A 10,627-nucleotide genomic window follows, 5' to 3' on the forward strand; every position below is an offset into this window, starting at 1 on the left:
CATTCATTCTTATTTGAAGGTCAGCACCTTCCTGGACACAAGAGGACTCTTAGGGGGGAGCAACTATTACAGTGCAGTAAAGGTGATGCTCCTTCTAGAGCAACAACTGTTGTCAATATTACACAACCCATTAATAATTGCAATTGCTGCCACGCTGACTTGAAATTGACCTCTACTGTGCTGGAACATTTTCTCTCCTCTTAAGAGCCCTCTTGTGTCCACCTCGGTGTTAGCCTTGGACGAGAATGAAAGGATAGAGATACCAGCTACTTGGAAATAGAGAAAAAATTAACGTTGATTACACCGGAAGTCCCTAGAGTTTTTTCGTATGATTATAGCCTAAATCTTATGTATGGTATATATAGGACATTTCTAAATTAATTTCTTAAATCGTTCTCAGGCTTCATATAGCATTTCATCCTCTAATTACCGAAAAGATGTGATGTCATTTCTTAACTTGGCATTCATAGTAGACGAGTTATATTGTAACAAGAATCTCTAGCAAAGATCATTATGTGATGCCATTGTTCTCGACGGTAAAGCATTTAGCCATGCTCCCGTACGATCTCTTAAAGAATATGGGAATAGCTTAAGTCTCAAGGCATCTTCAGGAATACCCTGTTGTTTGAATGAGTCGTATATTTCTAGAAAGAGTCTTAAATGTAATCGTGGGTCTTTAATGGGGAGTCCACTGAATTGTCTTACGATTTGTAACATCTGGGACATTACTGGTTTCAACTCGATTTGCTGAGCTGTATATTTGGTCTAACTATCTTTGGATTCAGATCATCCAGCATTAGGACGACATGCTCTCTAAATGGCCTATCTCAATCATCCACCACACGTCCAATGGGTGGATTTTCATTGCGATCATTTGGGTTACCATTAAGATCATTCGTGTTTCCAGCCATTTTTCTCAATTCTTTTCTCTTTCTCTGCAAGGTTTTGTCAATCTCTGGATCAAAAAGGTATTTTGTGTTAGCAGGAATGCCTCTTCTCATGTACTGATGGAAAAATTGTAAAAAGTAAATACACTAAGTTAAATAAAACTACAAAGTAAAATAACCAAACAAATTTCAAAAAATTGTCGGTCCTGGCAACGGTGCTAAAAACTTGTCATGTGTAAAATGATGTGTGATTTTGTGCAAGTATACACGTTGGTCAAAGTAATAAAGTGATGAGTGAGTATCGTTCCCATGAGGATCAGATTGAGGCACAAAATTGGTCAAGTTTTTGTAATATGGTTAATGTTATGGCAAGACGAACGAATAAGATGCTATGGTAAACTAAGGTAAGTATGCAGTGATAATTAAAAGGGATGCTGATGTAGGTGATAGATAGAATTGATGAATAATTAGCTTTTATAGATAGATTAGGATAGGGTCGGATAACATCTCATGATTATCTTCTCTTCTTTTAGGCGGATTTATCCAGTATAGGTTTGAATTTGAGTTGGGACTATTGCACAAAAAATGCTGACTTGGTGTTCCTCGCATTGCCACGGGCATCCATGCTGGCAAACTGTCTACACTTTTCCTTGAAAAAACTTTACTCCTTTATTTTCTCGTTCCAAAACCTATTCCTTCCACACCAACACACAAAAAACTCCATCGCAAGCGATTAAAAGCACCTAATTACAACACAGTCCAAGTCCTAATGCAATAATAAAAATGCTAACTAGAATGTCCTAAAATGCAACAAAATGTACTTAAGTACAAGAAATTAGCTAGGTCTAAAGGCATGAAATATAACTCTTTTGAAGAGTTATCACTCCCCAAACCTGAGTTATTGCTTGTCCTCAAGCAAAATACACCTAAATGCATGAATGCACCCATTTTGCCTTGGCAAAAAAAAATTTTCTTGTATTGCCTAGCTATTTGAAAAACAATTTATACCTCTATTCTCAATAATATTCTCTTTTCCTAAAACTGATTCGAATGTCAATTTTTTGTTCAGCAAAGGAAGTGTAAAAATTTCTCCCTAAAAATAAAATTTCTTAAGTACCCATGCATTCTTTCTTTCATCCTGTAGGAAATATCTTTTTATTCACTTAGTTCATTCGTTACCTAAACAAAACTCACTTGCTTTAAGCCCATATCAAAATATATTATTCACATTTCCATATATCTAATTCTCTTTTTTTCTTTTCTTTCTTTTTTTTCCTTTTTTTAATGGAAACCATATTAGGGGATTTAGTCATGTAACAAAAATGTTTTTGACTTGACTATCACGATGGAGCATACACCAAATTGCTGAGTACCTCATCATGTCACAATTTAAACCAAAAGTCACTTATGAAGCCAAGGCCTTTAACTAAAAAGATGGATGGAGCATACAACTACCTTTTTAGTTACTCAGTCATTTGCTATAGCGAAATGCCCCTAAAATTATATCACACACTCTTACTTAGACCCTCATTTCTAATCAACAGCATGATGAAGCAAACAAAGTGATGCTGACCTACTTAACAAATCTAAGCATTGGAGTGCATACTTATTTAAACAAAATGCCGTATCAATTTAATTAATGTTTGGTTTCAAAAATCCTTAAGGGCATTAAAAGATACTTACTATATTTCGAAAACCCAAAAAAAATATGGGACACCCATTTTTAAAAATCGATTTCCAAGCAACTTAGTCTAAGCTAACTTCACCCAATCCATTATTACCTATTTTAGGTATATCGAAAAAAAATTAAGCTCATCATCGAACATCATAAAGAAAAACTGTACTTCTTATAGATAAAGTAGTATTTCAATAGTTATTATGCCATGGCAAAATATCTCATATACCAAAATGAACATACTAAATACAAAATGCAACTTGGATGTACAATACACCCCCGAATCTAAGGGATGCATTGTCCTCGATGCATGTAAAATCATGCATAGTATATAAAAAATATGAATATGCACACAAATGATAAAAAAAATCATGCAATACATGAGAGAAAAACAAAAACAAAAACAAAAATAAAAACATAACTTTCTTGGACTAGAACGTTGGTACTTCATTCAAATTTTTTGTAGACTTGCAAGCACTGACTTTGTATTGCATCTTTCTTTTCCATAAGTCAACTTCCTCACATTCTTTGTCGGTCTTCGTTAGTTCATCAATCAGTTGATCAATTGCTTGATCTTGTGTAGTCATGGAGATGGGTGAAGATGTCGGCACAGAAGTTTTACCTTTTTCAGTGGCAGTAGCTGGTGCAGTGTCAGGGACATTTGTTTTTTCCTTTTTCTACATCCTTTTCTAGTTCGGCAAAGGTTGAATTTTCTAATTCCTCTTCAACATCTTTTCCTTTATTTGCAATGGCTCATTTAGTCACGAAGTCAGTTCCGTAGCGGATGAAACTGGCTTTTCTCCGCACTCATTAGACAAGAGCAAAGTAACTGGGAAAGTAGGAATTCTAGATGGGTCTCGAAAAGTTTTTCTAGAGGGATATTCTTAATGCCAAATCCCTATCTTTCACATACGACCAGTACCAAGCCTGGTGTTCATTGCTTTGTTCCAACTTTTCCATCATTTGGTATTGATTCACCTCAAACAGAGACAACCTCTATTCTAACTACTTTAGAGAAGTCAAGATTTTCTGGTCATGAGAGGCGAAAGATGTGGTGGGAACACATGTGGTAGGGGAAGCTTGACTGTGCTGGCATGTTGCAGCAAACTCAGTTCATTGTAGGTTGACAAAAATTTCCTATGTTATCCCGCCCTTATAGGGGGTAACGTCCTAAGCATCAACTATAGGCACATTTATCATCTTACATTAGGTAGAAATAAGGGAAGGAAAATTCAAACTCCCATCATTCTTATAAGCACACCTATAGACCTCTTGGAAGATAATATTCCCTACATTTATTTGTCTTTCTTGTAAAATAGAATGTAACAACAACATTCTTTCTTTCGAAACAATTGTGTTATGCGTAGATGGCATAAGACAACTCCTTAAAAAGTGGTACCATACCTTCCCAATTGGTTTTAATGTAACTTTTTCAACCATGTAACACTCCTGGCTTGAAGCAATCCACTACGTTCCTTCAACGCATAAATCTTCCAATACTTTTTCCAACCCATCCAGAGTAATATTCTCGGTAAATTTAGAATTCTCATCTCTAATCTCCTCGATGTCAAACTGGGCATTAATATGGTCTCCGTCGAATGGCACAAATTTACCCCTCACATAAATGAGGAGAATATCTGGGGAATTTGCATGAGTGTAAAACTCTCTTACCACTTTACCCACAACATCCCCTGGGTGTAAAAAAAATCTGCTCTAGTTGTGCTTTTTTTTTTTACAATCGAGGATACCGATCCATCATACCCCATGTGGGGTTCATCTTTCAATAAAAATCCATGTTCAATACAAAATGGCTATTTTAGAATATTAGTTGAATACCTTGTGTGCCTGCAGCAGCATTGAAGAATATCTTCGGTTGCGGGGTGCCAGTGCACGAAGATTCTGTTGTTTTAGAATTACTCTTTACATGAGCCACAAAGAGAAAGTTAGGGAAATAGAAAAGAGAAAGTTAGGAGTAAACAACAAATAGCAGAGGTTGAAGATGAGAAAATCGTAAAAATGTGAACTTTGTGAGAAGTAGGAAACGTGAACAGTTTGAAGAAAATAAAAAAGGATAATGGAGACAATTTTTAGGGAATGAGAAACGTGAGGAAGAAAGGTTATAACATGAAGGAAAAGTTAAAAATGGAAAAGACATTTGGGGGAAAAAATGAAATAACTGAGCCCAACATTGTGGGTTTCATACTTTGGGTTTCCCAATATTCACTAAATGCAACTGCCTAAAAATCTTACCTTTGAAATTTTCTAATCGATCAACTCTTTTATTAACACCTCATCATTCAGTTTGTCATAGCATAACGTTTCTCTGCAATGCTACCAAACTACTGCTCAGTACACACTGACAAATCTTGCTTCTTTTTCTTTTGCTCCTGTTCATAATAATAATAAAAAAAACAAAAATGAAATTGTATTAAAAATAAAGAAAATAAAAATAAAAATAAAAAAGGGAAATAAAACAGAAAAAACTACTTATTAATGAAAATTCAAACATCACACAGGCGAACGCTTTGCTTGTCATGCTCTATAAGAGCACCCAGTAATGCTTCAAGCGTTGTCCATTAACCTTGAATGTAGCCCATGTTCTTAGGTATTTAACAACAATAGAACCATACAAATACACTTGAATTACTTCAAAAGGTTCTGACCATCGAGATTTTAACTTACTAGGAAATAATTTGAGCCTATAATTGAACAATAATACATGCTGTTCAGGTTGAAATTGCCTTGGCAAAATTCTAGCATCATGTTATCGCTTGGTCTTTTCCTTATACAAACGAGCATTTTCATATGCTTGTGTTCGAAACTCTTTCTTCTCATTCAATTCTAGCAATCTTTTGCCACCAGCAGCAACCCAATCTATGTTCATCTTCTTAATTTCCCAAAAATTTTTATGCTCAAGTTCAACAGGTAAATGACATGGCTTACCGTAAACAAGTTTAAAAGGTGACAGTCCTAATGGTGTTTTAAATGCAGCTCGGTATGCCCATAGAGCTTCATCCAATCTAGTAGACTAGTCCTTTCAAGATGAATTCACCATTTTTTCCAGAATTTGTTTAATTTCCCTATTAGAGATTTTAGCTTGGTCATTCGTTTGAAGATAATATGCCGTGACAATTCTATGTTCCACCTTATACTTGCGAAAGGCATTGGCCATCAGTTTACAATCAAAATGGGATCCCTTGTCACTGATAATGGCTATCGGTGTACCAAATCATGTGAAAATGTTATTATGAAAAAATTTCAATATCAACTTAGCATAATTAGAGGCTAGGGCTACGACTTCTACCCACTTAGAAACATAGTCTATTGCCAAAAGTATGTATAGCTTGCCCACAGATGGTGGAAACGGACCCAAAAAGTCTATTCCTCAAAAATCAAATAGTTCAATCTCCAATATACTTGCAACTGCATTTCCTGTCTCCTAGACACATTTCCTGTTCTCTGAAAATGGTCACACAACCTATAAAATTCTTGAGCATATTTAAATAAACTTGGCTAATAAAATCCTGACTAGAGTACCTTGACAACTATTTTCATTCCACCAAATTGTCCTCCATATGAGGCTGAGTGACAATGTTGTAAGATACAATGCATCTCATCGTTGGGGACACATCTGAATTATTTGATTTGCACAATGCTTGAATAGGAACAGTTCATCCCAATTGTACTATTTGGCTTCGTGAAGAAATTTTCGTCTTTTATGAGCATTGAAGTCAAGTGGCATTACACCACCGACTAAGAAGTTTACTATGTCAGCATACCAAGGTAATGCCTTGGCAATAAGCAACTACTCATCTAAGAATTCTTCCTTAATAAGTTTCTTGCTTTCATCTTCATTTCTCGATTCTATTCTTGACAAATGGTTAGCCACTTGATTTTCGGTTCCCTTCTGATCGCTAACTTCCAAATCAAACTCTTATAACAAGAGTATCCACCTAACCAATCTCTGCTTGGTATCTTTCTTTCGTACCAAGTACTTGATAGCTGAGTGATCTATGTAGACTGTGACCTTTGTTCCTACTAAATAAGGAGTTTGTCAAATTCAAATACCACTACCAATAAATCCTTCTCCGTAGTGGTATAATTAAGATGAGCCTCTGTCAATGTCCGACTAGCATAATATATTGCATCTAGTACCTTATTCTCCTTTGACCCAACACTGCTCCTACAACATAATCACTGGCGTTGCACATGAGTTCAAAGGGCAATGTCCATTCTAGAGAAACCACAATCGGTGTTGCTACAAGTCACTTCTTGAATTCCTCAAAAGCCTGCAAACATTGATCATCAAAATTAAAAGGTTTATTTTGTTCAAAAAAAGTACACATGGGTTTAGATATTTTCAAAAAATCTTTGATAAATCTTTTGTAAAATCCTGTGTGTCCTAGAAAACTTTTAATACCCTCAACACTGGTGGGTGGTGGTAATTTTTTAATCAATTCTATTTTTTCTCTGTCTACTTCAATTCCTCGTTGTGACACCCTATGTCCCAGGATAATGCCTTCACGGGCCATGAAATGACATTTCTCCCAGTTTAATACTAGATTCGTTTCTCCATTGTGGCATAAAACCATCTCCAAATTCCTTAAGCAATCTTCAAAATCATTTTCGAACACAAAGAATTCATCCATAAAAATTTCAAGGAAATTTTCCACTATGTTCGAGAATATGGCCATCATGCAGTGCTGGAAAGTTGTCGGGGCATTGCATAACCCGAACGACATCTGCCTAAATACAAAAGTACCATATGGACACGTGAAAGTTGTCTTTTTTTATCTTCAGGTGCTATGGAAATCTAATTATATCCTAAATAACCATCTAGGAAGCAATAAAAAGGCATACCAGCTAATCTGTCCAACATTTGATCAATGAATGACAAAAGGAAATGATCCTTCCTAGTTGCCTTGATAAGTCTGCGGTAGTCCATACACACTTTCCATCCCGCAACAGTACGAGTCGTTATGAGCTCATTGTTGTCATTACTTACTACCATGACACCCCCTTTCTTGGGTACACATTACACAGGACTTACCCACGAGCTGTCTGAAATTAGGTAAATAACGCCAACATCAAGCCACATGATAATTTCTTTCTTGATAACTTCCTTCATAATTGGAATTTTTCATCTTTGCTCTTCAATGGATTTGCTATGGCAATCTTCCAACAAAATTTTGTGCATACAAAATGTAGGGCTAATTCCCTTTATATCGAAAAAGGTCCAACTTAGTGCTATTTTAGATCACCGTAACACTTCTAATAACCTATCCTCTTGCTCAACTGTTAGCTTAGCAGAGATAACAACTGGCAAAGTACTATTATTTCCCAAATACGCATATTTCAAATGTTGTGGCAAAGGCTTTAACTCTAGTACGATAGATTCTACTACAAATGGTTTAGAAGGATTAAAATATCGATCTAATAAATCTAGGGATCCAAATTTCTTCCCTAGCCTATCCACTATTTTTCGGGCTTCCATAAATTCACCAAGGTCTTCAAAACTTATTGTGTCACATTGCTCCATCAAATCGTCTTCACTTTTAAAATTGCTATAGAAAAATTTTACAAACTCGTCCACTATTGTTTTTATCAAGTCAATGGCGTAAAATTCCTCATTCTCATCATCGCATTTTAACGCATCAAACACATTAAAAGTAACCTGTTGATCATTTACTCTCATGGTTAGCTCACATTTCTGCACATCAATTAGGGTCCTACCAATAGCAAGAAACAGTTTTCCAAGAATAATTGGTACATCAGGGTCAGCTTCACATTCTAAAATAAGAAAACCTGCAGGAAAGATAAATTTATCCACCCTTACCAATACATCTACAATTTTACCTTTTGGATGGGCGTAAGATCGGTTAGCCAATTACAACGCCACTATGGTAGGTCTCACTTTCTTGATTCACAGCTTCCTAAAAATAGACAAAGGCCTTAGATTTATACTTGCGCCTAGATTACATAATGTTTTTCCTACATAATGATTTCCAATTATATATGTGATAGTGAAACTCCCTGGATCCTTTAACTATGGAGGCAGCTTATTCATCAACATTGCTGTGAACCTTTCAGTGAGAGCAACAGTATCAAATTCTTCCAATTTGTGCTTCTTTGACAATATATCTTTCACAAATTTCATGTAGTTGGGTATTTGCTCCAAAGCTTCTACTAAGGTATATTGATATGGAGTTGCTTCAAGACCTCCAAAAATCTTTCGAACTGAACATTTTGTTTAGAATTATGGAATCGCTGCAAAAAAGGTAGAGGCGTTCGTCCTTATGGTTGCTAATATTGTTTTGTTATGGCATTTTTGTTGGCAACCTGATCTGGTTTTGCCACAGCATTCTTCTGCTTACCTTTCTTAGATGCGACATGTTTTTCAAATGGTTTTGGGATCTTTACCTAATTCTTACTTGCATTATCCTCTCCTGCCATAGCATCATGATCAACATCATTGAACTGAGTCTTGCTTTTAAGGGCAATAGCCTTGCACTGCTTCTTTCCTTATGCTCTTGAATTCTTGGTATCACTTGGCAATGCTCCTTATGGCCTTGAATTTAGAACATTCGCTATTTGCCCCACTTGATTTTCAAGCGTTCAAAGAGATGCAGCCTAATTCTGAATGACAACATCATTGTTGGTCATATATTAATTTAACAAAAATTCAATGGAAGTAGAAGATGATGCTTAACCGATTGAGTATTTTTCCTCGGCATAGGTTGAACATAACCAGGCAGTGCATTATTGACATTCTGTCTTGCGGCATTGTTGAAATTTCCTGCACCTTAATTACCCCAATTAAAATTTGGATGCTGCTTCCACCCTGAATTATAGGTGTTGGAATATGGATTGCTATTTCAATTGGAATTTCCCATGTAGTACACTGACGCTGGGTTTGATGGGTATTCATCAAACACATGATTTTCCTCGCAATAAACATACGACAACTCTATTGATTTCATCTCATGGACTATATTTGGATTTTTCATGGTTTTAATCATATTAGTTAGAGAAGATGCATGGGTCATTAATGAAGTGATTGCATCGAGCTCTATGGTACCAGCAGCTCTCTTACCCGTCCCAACTCTCGTGGTCGAATACTGATAATAATTGTTGGCAATCTTTTCCAAAATCTCATATGCTTCATTATAAGTTTTGTCCAACAAAGTATCATTAGAAGACGTATTAACGACCACCCTTATATGCACATTCAACATATTATAAAACATCTCCATTTGAGTCCAGTGTTGGAATCCATGCATCAGACATTTCTAAATTAACTCCTTAAATCATTCCCAAGCTTCATATCGCGTTTCACCCTCCAATTTCTACAAAGATGTGATGTCATTTCTCAACTTGGCATTCATAGTAGACAAGTTATATCGTAGTAAAAATATCTGGCAAAGATCATTCCATGATGCCAGTGTTCCAGATGGCAAAGCATTTAACCATGCTCTCGCACAATCTCTTAATGAATATGGGAATAACTTAAGTCTCAAGGAATCTTCAAGAACACCCTGTTGTTTGAATGAATCACATATTTCTAGAAAGAGTCTTAAATGTAATCATGGGTCTTCAGTGGGGAGTCCATCTAATTGTTGTACGATTTGTAATATTTAGAACATTACTGGTTTCAACTTGAATTGCTGAGTTGTATATTTGGTCTAACTACCCCTGGATTCAGATCATCCAACATTGGGATGACATGCTCTCTAATTGGCCTATCTTGATCATCCACCACACGTCCAATGGGAGGATTTTCATTGCGATCATTTGGATTACCATTAAGATCATTCATGTTTCCAGCCATTTTTCTTAATTATTTTCTCTTACTCCGCAAGGTTCTACAAATCTCTAGATCAAAAAGGTATTCTGTGTTAGCAGAAATACCTCTTCTCATGCACTGATGGCAAACTTGTAAAAAGTAAATACACTAAGTTAAATAAAACTACTAAGTAAAATAACCAAACAAAATTTCACCAAATTGTCGATCCTCGACAATGGTGCTAAAAACTTGTCACATGTAAAATGATGTACAATTTTGTAC

The 10,627-nt window shown here is 35.8% G+C and overlaps 2 non-coding genes across 2 annotated transcripts; both read left to right on the plus strand.

Annotated features, from left to right (window-relative positions):
• The first annotated feature begins 352 nt into the window (after positions 1–352).
• LOC121215805 (small nucleolar RNA R71) lies at positions 353–459 on the plus strand. Its single transcript, XR_005911778.1, has one exon. It is a non-coding gene; the product is annotated as a small nucleolar RNA R71 (small nucleolar RNA).
• Positions 460–9,831: 9,372 nt separating this feature from the next.
• On the plus strand, positions 9,832–9,938 carry LOC121215829 (small nucleolar RNA R71). The gene has a single exon (XR_005911800.1). It is a non-coding gene; the product is annotated as a small nucleolar RNA R71 (small nucleolar RNA).
• Positions 9,939–10,627: the final 689 nt, after the last annotated feature.

The sequence above is a fragment of the Gossypium hirsutum genome, chromosome D03, assembly GCF_007990345.1.
Source record: "Gossypium hirsutum isolate 1008001.06 chromosome D03, Gossypium_hirsutum_v2.1, whole genome shotgun sequence".
NCBI classification, from domain to species: Eukaryota; Viridiplantae; Streptophyta; class Magnoliopsida; order Malvales; family Malvaceae; genus Gossypium; species Gossypium hirsutum.